We start from the raw sequence: 25,860 nt of genomic DNA, 5'->3' as shown, positions 1-25,860 counted from the left end.
ACCTCCTTTGCTGAGACCTTCCGCACCTTCAGACCCTGCCTTGTCGAGACCCTCCTCACCCTCAGACCCTCCCTTGCTGAGACCCTCCTCACCCTCATACCCACCCTCAATGAAACCCCAATCACCATCAGACCCTCCCTCACTGAGACCTTCCTCAGCCTCAGACCCTCACTCACCGAGACCCTCCTCACCCTCAGACCCTCCCTCACCGAGACCCTCCTCACCCTCAGACCCTCCCTCGCCGAGACCCGCCTCACAGTCACTGACTCAGGCGGAGCTCGAGCCTCGGGTAGATAAATCAACCAATGACTGAGGGCTAGCAGGATTGGTGGACTGACTGACCAATAAAGCAGCGAGGAAGGTGGGGCTAGCAGGATTGGCGGACTGACCAACCAATAAAGCAGCGAGGAAGGTCTGGGCAAACGAACCGACCAGAGGCGGAGAGAGGAGCTCGCAGGCAGACGGTTTACCTGAACAAAGATGGAGCTCAGTGGTGGGCGGAGTTATCTGAGCAGTGACGTAGGGCAAAGTGCGCGCGGCGAGCGGGTGAATTGACCAATGACAGGATGGAAGGTGCACCTCGTGTGGCGGAGTGATTAACTGACCTGTAAACTCAGCCCAGTGTCCAACACTGACACACTGCTTGTGTGGGGGGATTTATCCTGTGAATTGTCTCTCTGTCACCCTCTCTGTCCATTATAATCCTGCGAACTCAGCGCAGTGTCCAACACTGACACATTGCTGGTGTGGGGGGATTTATCCTGTGAACTGTCCCTCTCTCACCCTCTCTGTCCATTATATTCCTGTAAACTCAGCCCAGTGTCCAACGTAGACATAATTGTGTTGCAGTCAGAAATGAAAATGAGTGTGAACTACATTGAAATGACGAATCAGAGCTGGAGTGTCTGAACAACATTGTGTTACTGGTTTGGCGAGGACTCACATTCGCCAGACCAATGGCACTTTAAAGATGAAACTTGCAGAAATACAAAGAAGTGCATCAATTATAGGACAGTACAGCACAGCAACAGGCCCTTTGGCCCTTAATGTTCTGTCCAACCAGTTGAAAACTAAATCAAAAACACCTGAAAACTAATCCATCCTACTTACACAATGCCTATATCCCACCATCTTACCCCTTATATCCCCTCTGAACCTACCCACCGTCACCTTCAATGCCTGCCCTCTGGTATTAGACATTTCAACCCTGGGAAACAGATACTCTCTGTATCTCTGCCTCTCATAGTCCTCTTAGCCTCTGACGATCTGGAGAAAACAACTCAGGTTTATCCAGCCTCTCATGTTAGCACATTCTGTCCAAACCAGACAGCATCCTGGTAAACCTCTGTGCAACCTCTCCAAAACCTCAACATCCTTCCTTTGTTGGGTTGAGTAGAACTCTGCACAGTACTCCAGGTGAGGCCGAACCAGACTTTATCCACACGGCACTGATCTCCTGGTCCTCCATGTCCTTTTCCTTGGTAATCACTTGAGCAATGTACTGTACTCATTAATACCTCATTCACATGTCCACACCGAAACAAATGTTCCCCCTTTATCCGGTTGTGTTCCTACCCTCTGCATAGTTATCCTCTTGCTCGATGTATGTATACTGTAGGATGCCTTGGAATGCTATTTTCCAATGACTTTTCATGGCCTCTCCTGGCTTTCCTAATGGCCATCTTTAGTTCTTATCTGCCTTCTTTATACTCATAATGTGCTTCACTTGATCCTGACATCCGTAGGTTTACATACTTTGCCTTTTTTCACCTTGACTGAATACATCACCTCTCTGGATATCCAAGGCTCTCCTCACCTTCCATTCCTGTCCTTCTTTCAAACAGGAACACACCTTTCCTGTACTCTGTGTAATTGACCTTTAAACACTCTCTACGAGTCTGATGTGGACTTGCCAGAAAAAAGGTGTTCCCAATTAACCATTCTTAGTTCCTGCCTAATCGCCTTGTAATTTGCCCTACTCCAATGTAAAACTCTCCCACGAGATCCATACCTATCCTTATCTATATCTATCCTGACAGTTAAGGAGTTGTTGTCACTGTACCCCAACTGCTCACCTACTGAAAAGTCAGTCACCTGGCCAGGTACATTACCCAACACCAGGTCCAGTACAGCTCCTCCTCTCAATGGATTGTCCAAGTATTGATTTAAGAATCCCTCCTGGATATACCCAACAAATTCTGCCCATACATAGATCATGCCAGACAGAGAAAAATAAATGGATTGCACAGGGAAGAGCAAAATATAAATATACAGTTGTAGTTACAAAAAGAGCATTAATCTGCATGATGAAAATCTGATCATCATAAGAGTGACACAGGGACACACGGACACACACAAAATGTAGGGATAGTCCGGATAATTATAGACCAGTGAGCCTTAAATCTGTGCTGGGAAAGCTGTTGGAAAAGATTCTTAGAGATAGGATCTATGGACATTTAGAGAATCATGGTCTGATCAGGGACAGTCATCATGGCTTTGTGAAGGGCAGATCGTCCCTAACAAGCCTGATAGAGTTCTTTGAGGAGGTGACTAGGCATATAGATGAGGGTAGTGCAGTGGATTCGATCTACATGGATTTCAGTAAGGCATTTGACAAGGTTCCACATGGCAGGCTTATTCAGAAAGTCAGAAGGCATGGGATCCAGGAAAGTTTGGCCAGGTGGATTCAGAATTGGCTTGCCTGCAGAAGGCAGAGGGTCGTGGTGGAGGGAGTACATTCAGATTGGAGGGTTGTGACTAGTGGTGTCCCACAAGGATCTGCTCTGGGACCTCTACTTTTCATGATTTTTATTAACGACCTGGATGTGGGGGTAGAAGGGTGGGTTGGCAAGTTTACAGATGACACAAAGGTTTGTGGTGTTGTAGATAGTGTAGAGGATTGTCGAAGATTGCAGAGAGACATAGATAGGTTGCAGAAGTGGGCTGAGAAATGGCAGATGGAGTTCAACCCGGGTAAGTGTGAGGTGGTACACTTTAAAAGGACAAACTCCAAGGCAGAGTGCAAAGTAAATGGCAGGATACTTCGTAGTGTTGAGGAGCAGAGGGATTTGGAGTTACATGTCCGCAGATACCTGAGAGTTGCCTCACAGGTAGATAGGGTAGTTAAGAAAGCTTATGGGGTGTTAGCTTTTATAAGTCGAGGGATAGAGTATAAGAGACACGATGTAATGATGTAGCTGTATAAAACTCTGGTTAGGCCACACTTGGAGTACTGTGTCCAGTTCTGGTCACCTCAGTATAGGAAGGATGTGGAAGCATTGGAAAGGGTACAGAGGAGATGCTGCCTGGTTTGGAGAGTATGGATTATGATCAGAGATTAAGGGAGCTAGGGCTTTACTCTTTGGAGAGAAGGAGGATGAGAGGAGACATGATAGAGGTGTACAAGATATTAAGAGGAATAGACAGAGTGGACAGCCAGCACCTCCTCCCCAGGGCACCACTGCTCAGTACAAGAGGACATGGCTTTAAGGTAAGGGGAGGGAAGTTCAAGGGGGATATCAGAGGAAGGTTTCTCACTCAGAGAGTGGTAGATGCGTGGAATGCACTGCTTGAGTCAGTGGTGGAGGCAGATACACTAGTGAAGTTTAAGAGACTACTAGACAGGTATATGGTGGAATTTAAAGTGGGGGGAGGATATGGGAGGCAGGGTTTGAAGGTAGGCACAACATTGTGGGCTAAAGGGCCTGTAATGTGCTGTACTATTCTATGTAAGTGCTGGAAAAACTCAGCAAGTCAGGCAGTATCTGTGGAAAAGCACCATCAGTTAACATTTCAGTCCTGATGCAGGGTCTTGGCCTGAAACGTGGACTGTTAACTCTTTTCCATAGATGATGACTGACCTGCCGAGTTCTTCCAGCGTTTTGTGTGTGTTGCTCTGGATTTCCAGCATCAGCAGATGTTCTTGGGTAGAGTGACACGAGACTGGGTACTCTTGAGCTTTACAATTTGAAAACCAATAATAGACAAGCAATGTGGCTTAAAACAGAATTGGACTCCAGCTCAGCTGTTCCAGTAATTCCACAAAATCAGATTGAATGCCATTTCAAAGATATTAAATTGAAGCCTGCAGATCTCATACTGGAGAAGAGATCATTCCTGTGGGAATAACACATCCCCTGTGAGAGACGACCGAAAGTGAATTAAGCAAGGTCCTGGATGATGCCACAGCAGTGTTCAGGGATGCCGTTGGAAAACTCAAATGTATCACGGGTAAAACAGTGTTAAATGAACATCCCACACCCAAGTTTAGCAAAGCCCGACCAGTTCCTTACACTATCCATGATAAAGTAGCCAGTGAGCTGGATCACATGGAGGCTGAAGAAATTCTGTCCAAGTTCGAGTGGAACCCATGAGCAATGCCAGTGGTCCCAGTAGCCAAGAAGAATGGGTCTGTCCAGATCTGTGGTGATTTTCAGATCACCATCAACCCAGTACCAAAAGTAGATCAATACCTTCTGCCTGGGATGGAGGATACCTCTGCAAACTTTTCTGGAGGAAAACACTTGAGCAAAGTGGACTTAGCTGAGGCTTACCTACAGAGGGAGATGAAAGAAGAGTCCATAGTGTTTCTCAGCATAAACACTACAAAGGGTTTTTCTGCTTATTTTTGGAGGAGCATCTGCACCTGAGGTCCAGCAGAAAGTGAGGAACCAGGTGCTGCAAGGCTGTCCAGCCACTCAGTGTTACCCAGATGACCAGTAAGGATGATCTCTAAAACCTCAAGACAGAGTTAAAAAGATTAAAAGATTATGGCCCAGAGCACAACACAACTGTAACTTCTTTAAACCAAACATCACTTACTGTGGTCACATCATTGATGCACAAGAATTACACAAGTGTGCTGAGAAAATTCAAGCAGTGGTGGATGCCCCGAGACATGTCAGAGTTGTGGTACTTTTTATGATTTGTTAATTCCTGCCAAACCTGGCTACTCTCCTCCACTCCCTGCACTCATCATCATAGATGGAGAAGAGATGGTAATGGACAAAAGGCAGAGGAAATGGTGACAACACACACTGTACTCAAACATCTTGATCCACACTGTCTAGGGAAGCTTGCCCATGACACCTCGCCTTATGGTACAGGTGCAGTCATGTCACAAGTTCTGGGTGATGGAAATGAACACCCCACAGCCTCCGCATCACGTTGCCTTCATGCTGCAGTGACAAACAACATGCACAGATCGACAGAAAGGCCTCGAGTCAGCTTTGGGGTGTAAAATGTTTTAACCAGTGCTAATGTGGGTGAGGCTCAATGCTTCAAAAGTCACACCTGCCAAGTGTAGCGATCCCTCAGTCAGGAAAGACATTATCCCATCAGAGTAAGAAAACCTCCATCCATAGTGAATCAATCTTTCGCCTGAATGGGACAATTTCAAATTGACTATGCATGATGTCTGTCTACAGCAGTTGTATTATATAGTATACTGTGTATAGAGAGTTGAGATGCATTCTCCATTGAATTGGAGTTTACAGCTAAGCAGGTAGGAATGTTGTGTAGTTAATATTTCAGTAACATTGTAAATATATTGTTGACTAAACATTCTTGTTTAAATAATTCATTATGGACTATCTGTAAAAATTAAAGTATTGCATGCGTCATGAAGCTACCACGTGATATGTGTGTGCCTAGTTAGACTCACATTCCCGCTCCCATGTCATTCTTTTCATTAGTTTAATGTCTTGTAGTTACAAAACACAGCAGGTACCCATCTCCACTCTTCCCTCTTACCTGCTGTTGATCCATAGCCTCCTGTGCTGTAGCAGTTCAGGCCTCTTCCAGGTATTTGATAGGTTCTGTTTGGAATGATTCAGGAATTGTGGAATTATGTGAGTGTAGCAGATATTAATTCAATCCAGAACCAGTCTTCAGTGCTCAATGGAATTGCAGGAAAGATAATCAGCTTGAAGATATTCTTGCTCTCTTTTTACACAACTTATTTTTATATTCTATACATTTGTTAATGTAATTCATAGTATTTTCTGTCTTACACTGTACTGCTGACACAAAACAACAAATTTCATGACATACGTCAGTGTTATTAAACCTGATTCAGATACTGAAAAGAACAGCTTAAAGTTCAAAGTAAATTTATTAACAAAGTACGTATACATCACCATATACTACCCTGAGACTCATTTTCATACAAGCATTCACGTGAAAATAAAGCACGATACAACTTACCAAAATCTACACTTAAATAAAGACCGACAAACAGCTGACATGCAAAGGAAGATCAACTGTGCAGAAACGGTCTCCTTTCTCCACAAGCTGTTTGGCAATGTTCATTTATTTTGTGTCTTTATGATATTACTTTTAACAACAGTCATAAATGACCGTAACATCACAACTGAAGTAAAACAGAAATACGTTCTTAATTAAAGTATCATGGATCATTGGAAATACAGAAACAATTACAGAGACACATCCCAGGAATCTGAATGTGTCTTTCATTGCTTGGATTAAACCCATTATTACACTCAATCGATGAGAAATAATGAAAGATGAAAGAGTAATATGTCACTGATAATAAACCTGATTCTCAATGACAGATACACAGTCTAATTGATGCTAATAATATTTCACTGATATTGGATTCCCCACCACCATCACACAACTGACTGAAACCTCACACTCCCCACCACAACCCATGAACACTTCACACATTGTCCATCACCCTGTGATACGTTGGAAAAACACAGTCTGAGATCTTCCTTCTCAGTTATTTCCCTTGTCACATTTTCTCCTGGACAGGATTTGCTTGTAGGGGAGCTGTTTCCTCAGTATCTCACGTATCTGTGGACCAGGGATGTCGATGGGGAGCGACGGGTGAAGAAACACAGTTAGACCGCACTGTGTGGGGGATCAGGACAGCAGAGAGACCCTCCTCTCATCACCCACAAAATCCATCACTTAGCACCAGGAGATTCCCTTCTTTACACCAAGAACTACACTCCCTAAACACCAGGAAAATTCAATTCCTCAGAAATCACCATCAACCCCTCCCCAAACCCCATCCCTTCACCAGGAAAACCTGCTCCTCCAAACATCCCACAACAAGGATCCACCTTCTCTCGGGATCAGAGAAATTCCGATGCTCCAAATTGGGGATAGAGCTTCCCGGAAAATGGAATCAGCTTTTCCTTCAGACCTGAGAAAACTCTCCCCTCTCACAGAATGCCCCTTACCCCCTCCAAAAGGTGATTGTCCTCATCCATGGATCAGGGAATTCTCCTCAACTCGAGGCCAGAGTATACCTCTCACCCCTCTCAGATCAGGGGATTGTCCTCACCTACTGAGACCAGGAAGTGTCTCTCATCCCTCTCAGATCAGGGGATTGTCCTCACCTACTGAGACCAGGAAGTGTCTCTCACCCCTCTCAGATCAGGGGATTGTCCTCACCTACTGAGACCAGGAAGTGTCTCTCACCCCTCTCAGATCAGGGGATTGTCCTCACCTACTGAGACCAGGAAGTGTCTCTCATCCCTCTCAGATCAGGGGATTGTCCTCACCTACTGAGACCAGGAAGTGTCTCTCATCCCTCTCAGATCAGGGGATTGTCCTCACCTACTGAGACCAGGAAGTGTCTCTCACCCCTCTCAGATCAGGGGATTGTCCTCACCTACTGAGACCAGGAAGTGTCTCTCACCCCTCTCAGATCAGGGGATTGTCCTCACCTACTGAGACCAGGAAGTGTCTCTCATCCCTCTCAGATCAGGGGATTGTCCTCACCTACTGAGACCAGGAAGTGTCTCCCACCCCTCTCAGATCAGGGGATTGTCCTCACCCCGAGACCAGGAAGTGTCTCTCACCCCTCTCAGATCAGGGGATTGTCCTCACCTACTGAGACCAGGAAGTGTCTCTCATTCCTCTCAGATCAGGGGATTGTCCTCACCCCGAGACCAGGAAGAGTCTCTCATCCCTCTCAGATCTGGGGATTGTCCTCACCCGCTGAGACTAGAGAATGGCATTCACCTCCCTCTCACTCTCGGACCAGGGAATTCTCCTCACCAACTGAGACCAGGGCATTCCCACCTCTCCCCCCACCCTGTCCAGGAAATTTCCACTCTCCTTGGACTAGGGGATCTCTTTACCCCCGAGGGCAGAGAATGCCTCTCATTCCCCTTGGACCAGAGAACATCTCTTATCCCCCAAGACCAGGGGTATTTATACCACACCCTCACCTCGGACCAAGGGATTCTCGTCAAACCCTAAGACCAGGAGATTTTCCTCACCCTGAAGATAAGGGGATGCCCCCCTCCCTCTGACCAGGGGATTTCCCCACTCGGATTCTGGGATTTCCCCTCTCCAGACCAGGATACTCCCCTCAACCCCTCAGTCTGGGAGTTTCACTCACCACCTCCCAAAACCAGGCACGATCCTTTCCCGACCACATGGAAACCCACCTCCTCACAAACCTTTGAAACCGATTCCCTGGTGCAGTGTATTGCTGTCTCCCAAACCGAGACCAGACGTATCTCCCCCTCTCCCAGACAGTTCTGACCAAGGGTCACTGAGCTGAAACATTAACTCCCTAATGAATGGAATCATGTCCCCTAAACCTGTAAATCAGCATATCTCATGAACAACAGACAGTCCACAGAATGGGAGATAAATGTTCCTAGAAAACAGGCACCAGAGGAAAACATTTCCCCAAACCAGAGGAACCTCTGCTCTGCTAACGACGGGAACCCCGAGCAGGAAAGTCACAAAGTGATCACTGAGACGATGGGGGAAATGCAAAGTTGAAAGGATATGAGTGGAGATGGTCGGTTGGTGGGAACTCGTTGCCAATGGAGGAGGAAAGCAGGTTGGGAACCGACTGTCCAAGGCTATGTCCATGCCCGTATGTGCACACAATGTACTCAGGAATAAGGGATTCAGAGGAATGGTGGGACAACGAGGGGACAATGATCACTGTAAACAGTTTGTCTTTGGAGGTCGTGTATAATGGGGTGGAGGTGGGGGAGACGGGGAGATGGTGATTATCAGGTGGTGGGGCAGTCCCCATTCACACTGGGTGTACTTAGGGCAGAGAATGATCGGTAAGAGGGTTTGTCTTACAGGGAGAAAGTGCCATGGTGAAACACATTCATGGAGCAGACTTGATGGGCCCAATGGCCTAATTCTGTTCTTATATCCTGTGTTGGGTGGTGACTGAGGACAGGGAGTCTCTGGTGACTCAGATGTAATCATTTCAGGGTTGGGTGTTTCACCGTTCATCGGGAAAGGAGACTCACTGATCATTGACCTGGATTGACCAAAGGCACATGAATCAGAATCTCCACCTCTGGGAATGAATGTGGACAACATCTCTCACCTGATCGAGCTAGGCCTCTCGCTCCCGGGGGTCTCCCAGGTTGTTCTGCCCAAGGTACAGCACGTGGACACTGCTGATCATCCCCTCACACTCCTCATCCAACAGGAGCTCATTCACTGGGAGTTTGAGAGAAGTGTTCAGTCAGAGCAGATCCAGAGATAGCAGACTCACACGGTAAGATGGGTGGTTGGGCTGGAGTGTTGGTGATGGTAAGCACGGGGACCCAGGCTGACCCCAGGTTCCCCTCCTACCCATCGTTCCAGTAACCAGTCCCTCCCCCATCCACCACCAGCCTCTCTGTGTAAGCACGGGGACCCAGACTGACCCCAGGTTCCTCTCCTGCCCATCGTTCCAGTAACCAGTCTCTCCCCCATCCACCACCAGCCTCTCTGTGTAAGCACGGGGACCCAGACTGACCCCAGGTTCCCCTCCTGCCCATCGTTCCAGTAACCAGTCCCTCCCCCATCCACCACCAGCCTCTCTGTGTAAGCACGGGGACCCAGACTGACCCCAGGTTCCTCTCCTGCCCATCGTTCCAGTAACCAGTCCCTTCCCCCATCCACCACCAGCCTTTCTGTAGAACGTGTAAATTCACTTTGTCTCCCTGGCTAGATATTAATTCAATAAGAAGGGAAATGTGTACGTTAGCTGAAGCCAGTAAAGATTGGTACGGTCAATAATACAAAGAAGAACAAATTTTTCTAAGCATCGCATGATGTATAGTACTGAATGGCTAAAACCAACCCTATCCAATGGAATGTGTATTAAAGAAAAATTTGACCCTAATTCTTCACTGGAAGTTGGATACTGTGGGGGGGCTTCCGCTCTCAGAGGGAGAGTAATGACATCTAGAGAGGGATCTAGATCTTTGGGTGATAGAGCACTACAGTACAGAAACAGGCCCTTCAGCCCATCTAGTCCTTGCCAAACTATTATTTTGCATTGTGCCATCTACCCGCACCGAGACTGTGTCCCTCCAAATCCCTCTCATCCATGTACTTACCCAAACTTGTGTTACATGTTGAAATCAAACCCAGATCCACCACTTCTGCTGGCAGCTCGTTGTACACTCTCACTACCCTCCGAGTGAAGAAGTTCCCATTCGGGTTTCCCTCAAATATTTCACCTTCACCCTTAACCCATGAACTCTAGTCCCAGTCCCATCCAACCTCAGTGGAAAAAGATTGTTCACATTTACCCTCTCTGTACCCCTCACAATTTTGTATACCTCTGTCAAATCTCCCCTCTGTCCCCTACATCCCCGGGACTAAACTCCTGACCTATCCAACCTTTCCCCAAAACTCAAGTCCTCAAGTTCTGGCTACATCCTTCTACATATTCTCTGCTCTCTTTCAATCTTATTGATATCTTTCCTGTAGGTGGGTGACCAGAACTACATACAATCTCCAAATTAATCCTCACCAATGTCTCGTACAACTTCAGCATAGCATCTTAACACCTGCAGTCAGTACTTTTATTTATGAAGGCCAATGTGCCAAAAGCTCGCTTTACAACCCTATCTACCTGTGGCACCACTTTCAAAGAGTTATGGATCTGTATTCCCAGATTCCTCTGTTCCACCGCACCGTTCCCTGTGTGAGTCTGAACCTGCTTTACATTCCCAAAGTGCGATCATGCTTGTCTGCATTAAATTCCATCTGCCATTTCCCCAACTCATCCAGATCCTGCTGCAGATATTGACAGCCTTCCTCACGCCCACTATGCCCCCATTGTTGGTGTCTCCCACACACTGGCCGATTCAGTTTACCTTGGTCTCATACAGAACAGAGATCAGTACAGCGCAGGAACAGACCATTCAACCCACAATGTTGTACTGGACCAGCTAAAAAGTAAATCAAAACCATCCAAAATCTAATCCCTCCTTCCCACACAATGTCCAAATCCCTCCATCTTCCTCGCATCCATCTGTCAATCTAAACGTCCCCGAAAAGCCCCTAATGTATTTGCCTCTACCATCATACCAGGCAGCGATTTCCAGGCATCCACCATTCCGTGAGTAAAAAACTTACCCCTCTCATCCCCCTTGAACCTACCCCTCTCTCACCTTCAATACCTGCCCTCTGGAGTTGGGCGCTTCAACCCTGGAAACAGACACTCCTTATCTGCTCCATCTCAGCCCTTCATAATCATAAAAACCTCGATCAGATCTTCCCTCAGCCTCCACTGCTCCAAAGAAAATAACCTGTTTTCTGCCCCATCCACACCCCTTGCACTAAGGTGGTCCCAGTTTACATGAGGGAAGTTGAAACCCCCCATGACAACAACTGCATTATTTTTACACATTTCCTTAACCTGATTACATATCTATTCAATGTCCCGGTGACTGCTTGGGGTGTGTTGTTCAATCCCATCAGTGTGATTGCACCCCCCACTCAATGTCTGACCCTGCATTGTGTCTCCCCGAGTGCAACTTGACATTGTCAGAACTTCTCAACGCCAAGTCAATTATCAGCAATTTCTCCTACATGAGCACAAATTTTTGTGTAATCAAAAACCCTTTTCTCCATATCCATGTCTTGCTTGCGAAAGAATTCCACCCCTCCTGCACATCTCTGAAACATCTGCATGCCAGTTCCACGGGACAGTCAGAGCAAGGCCTTCCCCCCCCCCCACCAGGGCTGAAAGTGGTGGGGTTTGGGGGAGAGGGAATGCCAGTCTCTGTTTGGGGAGATGCTCCATGCAGACCCCAACCACCCGAAGGCCAGATACATCAGAAAGGGTCCCTGTGATCAGGAGTACCTGACGATCCCCTATCAGAACTCAGTGGTTACCTGGGATCATCTCATAGGTTTTGCACGTGGTGTCCGTCGGCTTCTCCTGCCCGGCGTTGGGGCTTGTGTTCCTATCCGGATCTGGGACGAGAGAAGGTCCAGGTGAGAAATGGAGTTTGGAGGATAGGTCCAGGGCTGAGACTGATTCTTCCTGCAACGTCCACACACCAGCCAGTTCTGTTCTTCCACCACACTCCCCCAGTCTCAGTTCCATCACTCTGACACACTCCACACACAGACTCCTTCCCAATCCCTCCGTTTGCTCATCCCCCAACCTCCTCCGTCATTCAGAAGGACAGGCTCGTAGGCAGAGGAAGTGGGGTGTCTCTCTTGCTAAAAACTAAAATCAAATCCTTAGAAACAGGTGAATAATATTGGAAGATGTTAAATCCCTGGGGGTTGAGTTAAGAAAATGCAAGGATAAAAAGACCCTGTTGGGAGTTATATACAAGACTCTTAACAGTGGGGTAGAAATTACAACAGGAGATTTTAAAAAAGCATGAAAAAAGCGCAATGTTACGATAGTCATGGGGTTTTCAATATGCAGGCAGATTTGGAAAATCAGATTGGCGCTGCATTCCAAGAGAAGGCATGAGAGTGGAGCTGGCCAAAGTTGATTGAAAGGGAATACTTGCAGGGATGATAGTAGAACTGTAATGGCTGGAATTTCTGGAGCAATTCGGAAGGTGCAGGGTAGATAAATCCCAAAGAAAAGAAGTCTTTTAAATGGAGGCTGATGCAACCATGATGACAAGGGAAGTGAAAGTCAGCATAAAAGCAGAATAGAGGACAGAGAATAGAGCAAGAATTAGTGGGAGGTGCGAGGATTCAGAAGCTTTTAAAAGCCAATAGAAGGTAACTGGGAAAAAAGAAAAAAGATGCAATATGGAAGTAAGTTAGCCAATAATATAAAAGAGCTCACAAAAAGATTTTTTAGATAAATCAAGGGTACAAGAGAGTGGATATCAGACCAATGGAAAATGATGCTGGAGCGGTAGTAATGATTGGACGTAGAATTGGTGGATGAATTTAATAAATGTTTTCAAGCTCAAGTTCCAGTTGGGTTTATTATCATTCAACAGTACACACGTTTACCACCAAACGAAATAACGTTCCTCCGGACATACAGGTAACACACACACGTTAATATCACCACTTGTAGATTCATAAATAATAAGGTGCATTTGTGACACAAGTTAAAAAGTAGACCGCATCATGCTTCAAGTGTGATGTGACCTGGCAGGAGGCTGGGAGTTCCGTGTCTGACAGCCCGGGGAAAGAAGTTGTTTCCCATCCTAATTGTTCTTGTGTCAGTCTGTACGATGGAAGAAAGCAGCTGTACATCTGAAACTGGAGAGTGTCATGGGGTAAGAGTGGGGGTAAGGAGGAGGTGCTTGGGAAGCTGAAAGGGCTGAAGGTAGGTAAATCACCTGGACCAGATGGAATACACTCCGGGGCTTTGCAAGAGATGAAGATGTTAGAAGGGATATTTCATCAACACTGGATTCTGGAATGGAGGCTGCTGAATTCAGTGAATTCACTCTGATTCAGCAGCCTGAAGATTGAAAGGTAACAACTGTTTTTGAACTAGTGATGTGAGATGCAAGACTCCTGTATCTCCTGCCCAATAGAAGCAGTGGGAAGAGACCATAGTCTGGGTGGTAGGAGTCCTTGATCATGGATGCTGACCCCACTACTTTTAACAGGTTTCTCCATTCTTGTGTACTGGTGTGGGACTGGGGCAAATCACTCGAGGGTCCGGGACATCTTCTGCTCCTGGTGTGTTGTCTTCTTGCATAATGAGATGAGGGGCCTCAGGAGGTAACTCTGGAGCAGGGTGTCCTGGTTTGATTCCACACACTGATCAGTAGATTAAATGGCCACAGAAAACTGCCACTGGGGGAATATGGAGACAATAACGAGTGATTAGGGTAGGATCAGTGTCAATGGTGTTTGATGGTCAGCACGTACCCAGTGGGCCAAAGAGCCTCTTTCTGTGCTGTATGACTGCGATTCTTTCTCCCCTCCTCTCTCACTTCTGCTCTCTTTCACTTTCTCGCTCTTCTAATCCCCTCCCCTCAATACATTGTTTTTGACCTGTGTCTCTGATGTGAAAACCCCTCTGTTCTCAGTCTGTTTGCATCTGCTGGCAAACAGGAGAACAGAACAGAGCAGAATTAACTGACTGTACACTAGACCTGGTTTATACTAACATACCAGGAGCATATAAAACTGTTCCCCTGCCCCACACTGGGCTCTCAGATCACTTGTCTGTTACGCTAATTCCAGCACACAAACCACTGATCAAACCGGCCAAACCAGTTCTGAGGGAGCAATCTCAGCATTGCAGGACTGCTTTGAAACAGAATGTTCAGAAAGGCTGCTACCTATGTCAACCATGTTAACATCGAGGAATATGTGGATTCTGTGACCAGCTACATAGAGGAGTGTACTGAGACTGTTACCATTACAAAACACACCTGTGTGGGGCAAGTCAGAAGCCATGGCTCACTGCAGAGGGCCATGCATGGCTGAGGGATCGTGATGCTGTCTTTGGATCAGAGGGACCAGGACGCCTCACTCCCCGACAGGCTGAATGTCTTTTAGCCCGGTTTGAGGCACAGAACAAAGTGCTGGTGAGAGAGACACCCAGGGGAGGAGACCCTCCGTCTGGCTGAAGCTGAGGTGAGGAAGACCCTGGCCAGTGCTAACCCACACAAAGCTGACAATATACCAGGTCGGGTTCTGAATGACTGTGCATCCCAGCTAACTGAGGTGCTGACGGATATATTCCACATCTCTCTCGAGCAGTCCATTGTCCCTCAGTTTTCAAGATGGCAACCACCATTCCAGGGCCAAAGAAGGTGACAGTAACCTGTCCAAATTACTATCATCTGGTGGAATTGACATCAGCCATTATGAAATGCTTTGACTGGCTGGTCATGGAGCACATTAAAGCCTCTCTCCCGCCTACATTGCCCCCTTACCGGTTCACTTTCTGGTTCGGATTGAATTGATCCAATGATGATGCATTAGCTTCTGCCATCCACTCTGTCCTGTCCCACCTGGAAAATGGGGTCTCACATTTATACACCAGTTTGGCATTTAACACCATCGTACCCTAGAAACTGCCCTCTCTGGGTGTCAACACGTCCCTCTGTAACTGGATCCTGGACTCTGAATGAAAGACCACAGTCAGTCTGTGTGGACAGTAAAGTCTCCAGTCCCATTACACTGAGCACTGGCGCTCCCCAGGTCTGTATGCTCAGCCCCCTGCTGACACATGAGTGTATCTCGGGATTCAGATCAAACCCTGTCAACAGTGGTTGTGGCCTCAGCAACAACGATGACCAGTTGGAGTACAGAGAGGACGTGGAGAGGGTTGTGGACCGGTGTGAGAACAACAACCCCAGTCTGAAGGGGAGGTAAGGGGATTAGGAAGGGTTCCCCTGTGGCCATTAACCTCAGAAACGAGTACATCTCTACGGACAACAAAAATATACAACTGCAGATGCTGTGGATCAAAGAATATGTACACAACGTGGAAGAACTCGGCAGGTCAGGCAGCATCCGTGAGAAAAGAGTAGCCAACATTTTGGGCCGAGACCCTTCATCAGGAATGGGGAGGAAGAGAGGGCCGAAGCCCAGTAATAGAGATAAAGGAGGGGGTAGGGCCTAGAGGCGCCAGGTGGAAAACCAATCAGAGGAAAGATAAAGGAGGGAGGGGGAGGGGATAAGCATGAAAGAACTGTAGAGATAAAGGAGCAGAAAGTTGAAAGGGGAGAGAGGCAGAGAGGGACGGGGAAAGGGGGAGGGGGGAATTACCAGAAACTGGAGAATTCAACGTTCATACCACCAGGCTGGAGGCTACCCAGATGGTAGATGAGGTGTTGTTCCTCCAACCTGAGTTTGGCCTCATCATGGCAGTAGAGGAGGCCATGTATGGACATATCTAGATGGGAATGACAGGCAGAGTTGAAGTGGGTGGCAACCCGGAGGTCCTGTCTATTGTGACGGACGGAGCGTAGGTGCTCAACGAAGCGGTCCCCCAAACTGCTTCGGGTCTCGCCGAGGTAGAGGAGGCCGCACCGGGAGCACCAGATGCGATAGACGACTCCAGCAGACTTGGATGTGAAGTGTTGCCTCACCTGGAAGGACTGTCTGGGGCCCAGAATGGTGGTAAGGGGGAAGGTGTGGGGACAGGTGTAGCATTTGCGCTTGCAGGGATAAGTGCCAGGTGGGAGTTTGTGGGAAGGGATGTGTGGGCTAGGTAGTCGCGGAGGGAACGATCCCTGCGAAAAGCTGAGAGGGGTAGGGAGGGAAAGATGTGCTGGGTGGTGGGGTCCTGTTGAAGGTGGCGGAAGTTGCCGAGGATAATATGTTGGATCTGGAGGCTGGTGGGGTGGTAGGTGAGGACAAGGGGAACCCTGTCCCTGTTGTGGTGACGGGAGGATGGGTTAAAGGCTGAAGTGCGGGAAGTGGAGGAGATGCGGGTGAGGGCATCTTTGATGACACCTCTATGGATCCTACTTGGGGGAGGTGACCCACTGGGGCTTGGCAACACCAGCCCGGTTTGAGGATGATACCAAGATTGGTGAAATTGTGGATAGTGTGGAAGACGTGCAGAGAATACAGTGTGATATAGATCAGTTGCAGATATGGGCTGAGAAATGGCAGATGGAGCTTTACCCAGGTAAATGTGAGGTGTTGCACCTTGACAGGGAAAATGCAAGGAGACAGTTCATTGTTAAGGGCAACATCATTAGCAGTGTTGCTGAGCCGAGAGATCTTTGGACCCAAGTTCACAGCTCCTTGAAAGTGGCTACACAGTTCAATAAGGTGGTGAAGAAGGCTTATGGAATGCTTGCTCTTATTAGTCGAGGCATTGAGTTCCAAAGTCAAGAGATTATGTTGCAACTTCATAAAACTCTGGTTGGGCCACATCTGGACTGTTGCAAACCGTTCTGGTCACATCACTACAGGACAGATGTTGAGGCTTTGGAGAGGGTACAGAAGAGGTTTGCCAGGATGCTCCCCAGTTCAGAGGGCATGAGAGGATGGATAAACTTGGGTTGTCGTCTCTGGAGCGGAGGAGGCTGAGGGGACATCTGATAGAGGTTTATAATATTATGAGAGGCACAGATAGAGTGGACAGGTAGTATCTGTTCCCCAGGGTTGAAATGTCTCATACAGGTATGTATTAGAGGTGAGAGGAGTTGGGTTCAAAGGGGATGTGAGGGGTAAGTTTTTTACTCAGAGAGTGATGGATGTCTGGTGTGGTGGTAGAGTCAAATACACGAGAGGCTTTTAAGAGATGTTTAGATAGACACATGGATGTGTGGAAGATGTTCGGATATTAACATTCTGTAGGTTGGAGGGATTAGTCTGTCTGATTTGCTTTGTAGCTGGATCGGCACAACATTATGGGCTGAAGGAGCTGTTCCTGTGCTTTACTGTTCTATGTTTTATGTCTACATCCTTGAGAGGCCCAATTCGAGTCCTGACCTTCACGATTGAACATCTCTGGCAAAACGACAATAAAGCTGTCGACCGTCACTTCCCAACTAATCTGGCACAGTTTGAGCAAATTTACAGGAGTTAATGGGCAAATCCCGTTCCCTTACATTGTACAAAGCGAATAAAGACATCTGAAAAGACTATTGGCTGTGAGAGGCGGTTCAATTAAGTACTGAGCAAACGGAATGAATATTTAGACTAATGACGTTTCAGTTTTTGAAATTTAGTTTCACCATGCTGTACAATTTTCTCTGTTTTTTGGCTCCATGGTGAAAAAAGGACCACATTTTCAGTTAAATTAATCAACATCCCTGGTTATTAAGGTGAACAAGGTGTTGGGATCAGTTTAGTTTGAGGTGAGTGAAGTTATCCTCACTGGATCAGCAGCCTGATGATTGAAGGGTAATAACTGTGCTTGACCTGGTGGTGTGAGACCCGAGGTTCCTGTATCTCCTGCCCAATGGGAGCAGGGGGAAGAGAGCACGGTCTGGATGGGGGTCACTGATGATGGATGCAGCTTTCTTGTGTCAACGCTCCTTCTGGATGTGCTCAATGGTGGGGAGGCCAGTTTCACTGTTGTATGACACTGTGAATCACACTGTCAATCTCTCTCTCTCTCCCCCCTTCCTTTCTCACCTCAACTGTCTTTCACTTTCTTCCTCTCCACTTTCCCCACCCCCCAACACCTCACATTGTGCCAATGCCTCTTACTTTGACCTGCGACCTTTCACCAAATGTGACCTGTGTCTATGATGTGAAAACCCCTCTGTTCTCAGTCTGTTTTCATCTGGTGGCAAACAGGAGAACAGAACGGGGCAGAATTAACCAGAGGGATGTTCCTATTGGAACTGTAATGGCCACAGAGGCAGAGTGAATAATCTGGAATATTTTGCAGAGAAACTGAATATTCAGCCCCACAAACTACATGGGCATCTCTCTGACCCTCTCTCACCTCACCCCCCCCCCCCCCCGACTTTTCTGTCTCACTCTCTACATCAGCTCAGCACCCTATTCCAGGAACTCCTCTCAGTTCTGTTAGTGGGTGAATTTGCATCTGTGGGTGAATTTGCATCTGTGGCTTTCAACATGTGATACCTGCGTGTGTGAAATGAACAGCCCATTGTTCTCAATCTGGGTGTTTTTTGTTGCCTTTGATTTCCTGTTGTTTGCCTCCCACCCTTCTTAAAGAGTGGAGTGACATTTACAATTTTCCATTCCTCCCAAACCATCCCAGAATCTCGTGATTGTTGAAAGATCACTACTAATGCCACCTCTTTCAGAACCCTGGGGTGTAGTACATCTGGTCCAGGTGACTTATCGACTTTCAGACCTTTCACCAACCCAAACACCTTCTCCTTCGTAATAGCAACTACACTGACTTCTGCCCCCGACACTCGAATTTCTGGCCGACTGATGGTGTCTTTCACAGTGAAGGCAAATACAAAATATTTATTAAGTTTGGCCGCCTTTCTTAATACTGCATTATGACCTCTCCAGTGTCATTTTCCACTTGTCTCAATTTTACTTTTTGCATACCTGAAAAACCTTTTGTTTTCTTCTTTTGTATTACTGGCTAATTAACCTTCACATTTAATCTTTTCTTGTTCTTTCTTTTTAATTGCCTTCATTTAGTTTTTAAAACCCTCCAGGTCCACACTAATTATTGATTTACCGTATGCCCTTGCTTTCGATCTTATGCTGTAACTGACTTCTCTTTACAACCACAGTTGTCTTATCCTCCCTTTGCAATATTTCTTCTTCTTTGGTATTTATCTATCCTGCATTTCCAAATTATTCCCAGAAACTCCAGCCAATGCTGCTCTGACATCATCCCGACTAATGTCCGCTTCCAATCAACTTTGGCCAGCTCCTCTCTCATGCCTCTGTAGTTCCCTTTACCCCACTGTAATACCGATACATCTGATTTTAGTTTCTCCGTCTCAAACTGCAGGGTGAATTCTGTATCATGATCACTACCTCATTACACAACACCAAATCCAGACTTGTCTTTTCCCTGGTGGGTTCAACCACCAGCTGCTTTAAAAAGCCATCTCGTAGGCATTCTACAAATTCTTTCTTTTGGGATCCAACGCCAACATGATTTTCCCAATCTACCTGCAAATTGAAATCCCCATAGTTATCATTACATTGTCCCTTTTTACATGCAATTTATAGTCTACATCCTAGTTACTGTTCTGAGGCCTGTGTACATTGAATTGGAATTGACCTTACAACTTACAACCTTCATATACAGGAGTAAAAGTCTTATGTCGGGCTCTCAGTAACTGTGGTGTTAACTGTTCAGGCTAACAAAATGGCTTCTTTGTATTGTTATAATGAAATGGCTTCCCTGTAATGTTACTTAATGCTGTAATGTGTTTCAGTATCTGGAATGTTTGGGTTATAACTGTAGCTAAGGGGGGAACTAGTCGATGAAGAATTGTTATGCTATCTTGTATCTGTGAGCTGAGCAGGAGTTCACGGTCTTTTCTCGGGAGGCGAGCGAGGAGGATGGACGTGTGAGGAGTGGACAGCGGTTCTAGGGCAGCGGATACTGGACGTCGGCGGTTTGGACGGTGGCCAAAGGCTCGGAAGGTCGTTGTGGATGGAACCGGAGGCGTGAGCTCCAATGTATTAAAATATTATGTGCACAAACTGATGAACCTACTGATTCGGCGTTTTTAGGTTATCTGTTTCTACTAACCCATCACTAGGAAATAACTATAAAGTTGCAATTATTTACTCGCCTTTGGTGTATTGTCTGATACTTGTGTTGCGGGCGTGTACTGGGGGGCATTACACTGTATTTACACCGAAGTATTTTACTATTGGTGGGGCGACTGCGGTTAACCCTAGGTGAATGGGGGTAAATTGGGGGCACAGATGCTACACTTGCAAGCAGAACTACAGCCACAACTGTGCCTACACCTCCTCCCTCAGTACCATTCAGGGCCCTAAAAAGTCCTTCCGGGTGAGCTGAGTCTGTTGGGGCATCTACTGTATCCGGCGCTCCTGGTGTGGCCTCCTGTATATCAGAGAGACCCAGTGAAAATTGGGAGACCGCTTCACCGAGCACCTACATTCTGACTGGAGATAAAAGCAAGATTTCCCAGTGGCCACCCATTTCAATTCTGCTTCCCATTCCCATTCCAACATGTCAGTCCATGGCCTCCTCTACTGTCACAATGAGGCCACACTCAGGTTGGGGGAGCAATACTTTATATTCTGTCTGGGAGCATCCAACCAGATGACATGAACATCGATTTCTCAAACTTACACACACACACACACACACACACACACACACACACACACACACACACACACACACTCACACACACACACACACACACCTATCGGATGAACGGATGTAATTCTCATCCTCGGGGTCATCGGAGAACTCTTAAACATCATCGGAATCCACCTCGCTCAGTTCCTCCTCGTCCTCCTTGTAGTCATTGTCACTGAGGGGTAGAGGACATGGGAGATGAGGGGAGGGAGGCAGGAAGGTGGCAAGCCAACTGGAGAGTGTGTGATGGGACGGTGTGGAGGGAGATTCACTCTGTGTCTGACCCCGGGAGTGTGTGACGGGACGGTGTGGGGGGAGATTCACTCTGTGTCTGTCACTGGGAGTGTGTGATGGGACGGTGTGGAGGGAGATTCACTCTGTGTCTGACTCCGGGAGTTTGAGATGGGATAGTGTGGTTGGAGATTCACTCTGTGTCTGACCCCGGGAGTGTGTGATGGGACGGTGTGGAGGGAGCTTCACTCTGTGTCTGATCCCGGGAGTGTGTGATGGGATGGAGTGGAGGGAGCTTCACTCTGTGTCTGATCCCGGGAGTGTGTGATGGGACGGTGTGGAGGGAGATTCACTCTGTGTCTGACTCCGGGAGTTTGAGATGGGATAGTGTGGTTGGAGATTCACTCTGTGTCTGACCCCGGGAGTGTGTGATGGGATGGTGTGGAGGGAGATTCACTCTGTGTCTGACCCCGGGAGTGTGTGATGGGACGGTATGGAGGGAGATTCACTCTGTGTCTGACTCCGGGAGTGTGTGATAGGACGGTGTGGAGGGAGATTCACTCTGTGTCTGACCCCGGGATTGTGTGATGGGACGGTGTGGAGGGAGATTCACTCTGTGTCTGACCCCGGGAGTGTGTGATGGGACGGTGTGGAGGGAGATTCACTCTGTGTCTGACCCAGGGATTGTGTGATGGGACGGTGTGGAGGGAGATTCACTCTGTGTATGACCCTGGGAGAGTATGATGGGACGGTGTGGAGGGAGATTCACTCTGTGTCTGACCCCGGGAGTGTGTGATGGGATAGTGTGGAGGGAGATTCACTCTCTGTCTGACCCCGGGAGTGTGTGATGGGACGGTGTGGAGGGAGCTTCACTCTGTGTCTGATCCCGGGAGTGTGTGATGGGATGGAGTGGAGGGAGCTTCACTCTGTGTCTGATCCCGGGAGTGTGTGATGGGACGGTGTGGAGGGAGATTCACTCTGTGTCTGACTCCGGGAGTTTGAGATGGGATAGTGTGGTTGGAGATTCACTCTGTGTCTGACCCCGGGAGTGTGTGATGGGATGGTGTGGAGGGAGATTCACTCTGTGTCTGACCCCGGGAGTGTGTGATGGGACGGTATGGAGGGAGATTCACTCTGTGTCTGACTCCGGGAGTGTGTGATAGGACGGTGTGGAGGGAGATTCACTCTGTGTCTGACCCCGGGATTGTGTGATGGGACGGTGTGGAGGGAGATTCACTCTGTGTCTGACCCCGGGAGTGTGTGATGGGACGGTGTGGAGGGAGATTCACTCTGTGTCTGACCCAGGGATTGTGTGATGGGACGGTGTGGAGGGAGATTCACTCTGTGTATGACCCGGGGAGAGTGTGATGGGACGGTGTGGAGGGAGATTCACTCTGTGTCTGACCCCGGGAGTGTGTGATGTGACGGTGTGGAGGGAGATTCACTCTGTGTCTGACCCCGGGATTGTGTGATGGGACGGTGTGGAGGGAGATTCACTCTGTGTCTGACCCCGGGAGTGTGTGATGGGACGGTGTGGAGGGAGATCCACTCTGTGTCTGAACCCGGGAGTGTGTGATGGGACGGTGTGGAGGGAGATTCACTCTGTGTCTGACCCCGGGAGTGTGTGATGGGACGGTGTGGAGGGAGATTCACTCTGTGTCTGACCCCGGGAGTGTGTGATGGGACGGTGTGGAGGGAGATTCACTCTGTGTCTGACCCCGGGAGTGAGTGATGGGACGGTGTGGAGGGAGATTCACTCTGTGTTTGACCCCGGGAGTGTGTGATGGGACGGTGTGGAGGGAGATCCACTCTGTGTCTGACCCCGGGAGTGTGTGATGGGATAGTGTGGAGGGAGATTCACTCAGTGTCTGAACCCGGGAGTGTGTGATGGGACGGTGTGGAGGGAGATTCACTCTGTGTCTGACCCCGGGAGTGTGTGATGGGACGGTGTGGAGGGAGATTCACTCTGTGTCTGACCCCGGGAGTGTGTGATGGAACGGTGTGGAGGGAGATTCACTCTGTGTCTGACCCAGGGATTGTGTGATGGGATGGTGTGGAGGGAGATCCACTCTGTGTCTGACCCCAGGATTGTGTGATGGGACGGTGTGGAGGGAGATTCAGTCTGTGTCTGACCCCGGGAGTGTGTGATGGGACGGTGTGGAGGGAGATCCACTCTGTGTCTGACCCCGGGAGTGTGTGATGGGACGGTGTGGAGGGAGATTCACTCTGTGTCTGAACCCGGGAGTGTGTGATGGGACGGTGTGGAGGGAGACTCACTCTGTGTCTGACCCCGGGATTGTGTGTTGGGACAGTGTGGAGGGAGATTCACTCTGTGTCTGACCCCGGGAGTGTGTGATGGGACGGTGTGGAGGGAGATTCACTCTGTGTCTGAACCCGGGAGTGTGTGATGGGACGGTGTGGAGGGAGATTCACTCTGTGTCTGACCCCGGGAGTGTGTGATGGGACGGTGTGGAGGGAGATTCACTCTGTGTCTGACCCCGGGAGTGTGTGATGGGACGGTGTGGAGGGAGATTCACTGTGTCTGATCCCGGGAGTGTGTGATGGGACGGTGTGGAGGGAGATTCACTCTATGTCTGACCCCGGGAGTGTGTGATGGAACGGTGTGGAGGGAGATTCACTCTGCGTCTGACCCCGGGAGTGTGTGATGGGATGGTGTGGAGGGAGCTTCACTCTGTGTCTGATCCCGGGAGTGTGTGATGGGACGGTGTGGTGGGAGATTCACTCTGTGTCTGACTCCGGGAGTTTGAGATGGGATAGTGTGGTTGGAGATTCACTCTGTGTGTGACCCCGGGAGTGTGTGATGGGACGGTGTGGAGGTAGATTCACTCTGTGCCTTCGCCCTCTCCCGCACTCCCCCCCCTTTCCACAGGGATCACTCCCGACACAACTCCCTGTCCACTCGTCCCTCCCCACTGATCTCCTCCTGGTATTCATCCTTCCAAGCGGAACAAGAGTCATACCTGTCCCAACACCTCCTTCCTCACTACAATTCCTTCACTCACTTCCTGTGAGTCTGTTGGGGCCATCTACTGTATCCGGTGCTCCTGGTGTGGCCTCCTGTATATCAGAGAGAGCCGACGAAAATTGGGAGACCGCTTCACCAAGCACCTACGATCCATCTGCCAGAAAAAGCAGGATTCCCAGTGACCACCCATTTCAATTCTGCTTCCCATTCCCATTCCGACACGTCAGTCCATGGTCTCTACTGTCGCAATGAGGCCACATTCAGGTTGGAGGAACAACACCTGTCTGGGGAGCATCCAACCAGATGGCATATACATCGATTTCTTGAGCTTCTGGTAATTGCCCCCACCCCCCTCACCATTCCCTTTTCCCTCTTTCACCTTACCTCCTTACCTGCCCATCACCTGCCTCAGGTGCTCCTACCCTTCCCTTTCTCCCATGGTCTTCTACCCTCTATCAGATCCCTCTTCTCCAGCCCTTTATCTCTTCCATCAAACTTCCCCGTTCTTTACTTCACCTCCTCCCACACTCCCGGTTTCACATATCACCCACCACCTTGTACTTCCTCCTCCACTCCCCCACCTATTTAATCGGACTTCTCTTCTTTCCCTTCTGTCCTGATGAAGGGTCTCAGCCTGAAACGTCGACTGTTTACCCTTTTCCACAGATGCTGCCTGACCTGCTGAGTTCCTCCAGCATTTCGTGTGTGTTGCTTTGGATTTCCAGCATCTGCAGATTGTCTCGTGTCTGTGGGTCTTCTCCTGTTCCTATTTCTATGTTCTGACATTATTCGTTGTACGAGATGTTGGTGTGGCCAGATTTGGAATACTATGCTCAGGTTTAGTCACACTGCGACAGGAACAATATCATGAAGCTGGACGGAGTGCAGAGGAGATTTACCAGGATGTTGCCAGGACTCGTGGGACTGAGTTATGGACAGAGGGTGAGCAGGTTGGGACTTTTTGTTTTGTCCCCATTGGAGTGTAGGAGAATGAGTGGTCATCTTATAGAGGTGTAGACAATCATGAGGGACATACACTCAGTGGTGGAGGGGTCTCGGGAGGTAATTCTAGAGCAGAGGGTCATGGTGGACAGTGTTGTAGAGATTAATTCAGGATAATAGGGGCAGGGATGGGACAGCAGTGATATCTCAGTGGGGAGTGAGACCAGAGGAAATGTTCACCCTCCCAGTCTCAGCTCCATCTCTCACCTCAGCCTGGTTTCCATCTGTTGTTCAATGGTCCCCTGTAGCTCCTCACCAGACGTTGCCTCTGACACGGAGAGTCCATCGCTCTCAGTCTGACACCTTCCTGTAACAGACCCGTCATCAGTGGATTCTGACCATTGGGACTCTGCCCACCTCAGACTCGTCCCTCACCCTCGGGAGCTCCCCCTCAACACACCGTCACTCACCCTCGGGAGCTCCCTCTCAACACACCGTCCCTCACCCTCGGGAGCTCCCTCTCAACACCGTCCCTCACCCTCAGGAGCTCCCCCTCAACACACCGTCCCTCACCCTCGGGAGCTCCCTCTCAACACCTTCCCTCACCCTCGGGAGCTCCCTCTCAAAACCGTCCCTCACCCCCAGGAGCTCATCACTCCGAATACCCCACTATCTCGGAAGCTCCCTCGTCAGTCCCTTAGACCCAGCCATCTCTCACCCTATGGAGTTCCCTCAAGTCAGATGGTCCCTTGATCTCAGAAGC

The 25,860-nt window shown here is 48.6% G+C and overlaps 1 long non-coding RNA gene across 5 annotated transcripts in view; it reads right to left on the bottom strand.

The window, feature by feature from the left end:
- LOC132389267 (uncharacterized) overlaps window positions 1-25,424 on the bottom strand; it is a 39,603-nt gene extending 14,179 nt beyond the window's left edge. For 3 of the 5 annotated variants that reach the window (XR_009510470.1, XR_009510468.1, XR_009510471.1), the window contains exons 1-7: window positions 24,193-24,228; window positions 21,003-21,113; window positions 15,120-15,309; window positions 12,133-12,213; window positions 9,341-9,456; window positions 5,752-5,816; window positions 4,554-4,738 (exon numbers count right to left, since the gene is read on the bottom strand). This is a non-coding gene — a long non-coding RNA (uncharacterized LOC132389267). Of the gene's footprint in view, window positions 1-4,553; window positions 4,739-5,751; window positions 5,817-6,204; window positions 6,817-9,340; window positions 9,457-12,132; window positions 12,214-15,119; window positions 15,310-21,002; window positions 21,114-24,192; window positions 24,229-25,364 lie in introns of those variants that run through there. The other 2 variants (XR_009510472.1, XR_009510469.1) reach the window with 2 other exon arrangements.
- Between the last annotated feature and the right edge of the window lie 436 nt (window positions 25,425-25,860).

The sequence above is a fragment of the Hypanus sabinus genome, unplaced genomic scaffold, assembly GCF_030144855.1.
Source record: "Hypanus sabinus isolate sHypSab1 unplaced genomic scaffold, sHypSab1.hap1 scaffold_520, whole genome shotgun sequence".
Classification (NCBI taxonomy): Eukaryota; Metazoa; Chordata; class Chondrichthyes; order Myliobatiformes; family Dasyatidae; genus Hypanus; species Hypanus sabinus.
The sequence above is the reverse complement of the archived record's forward strand: the minus strand, read 5'-3'. Positions and strand labels throughout refer to the sequence as shown.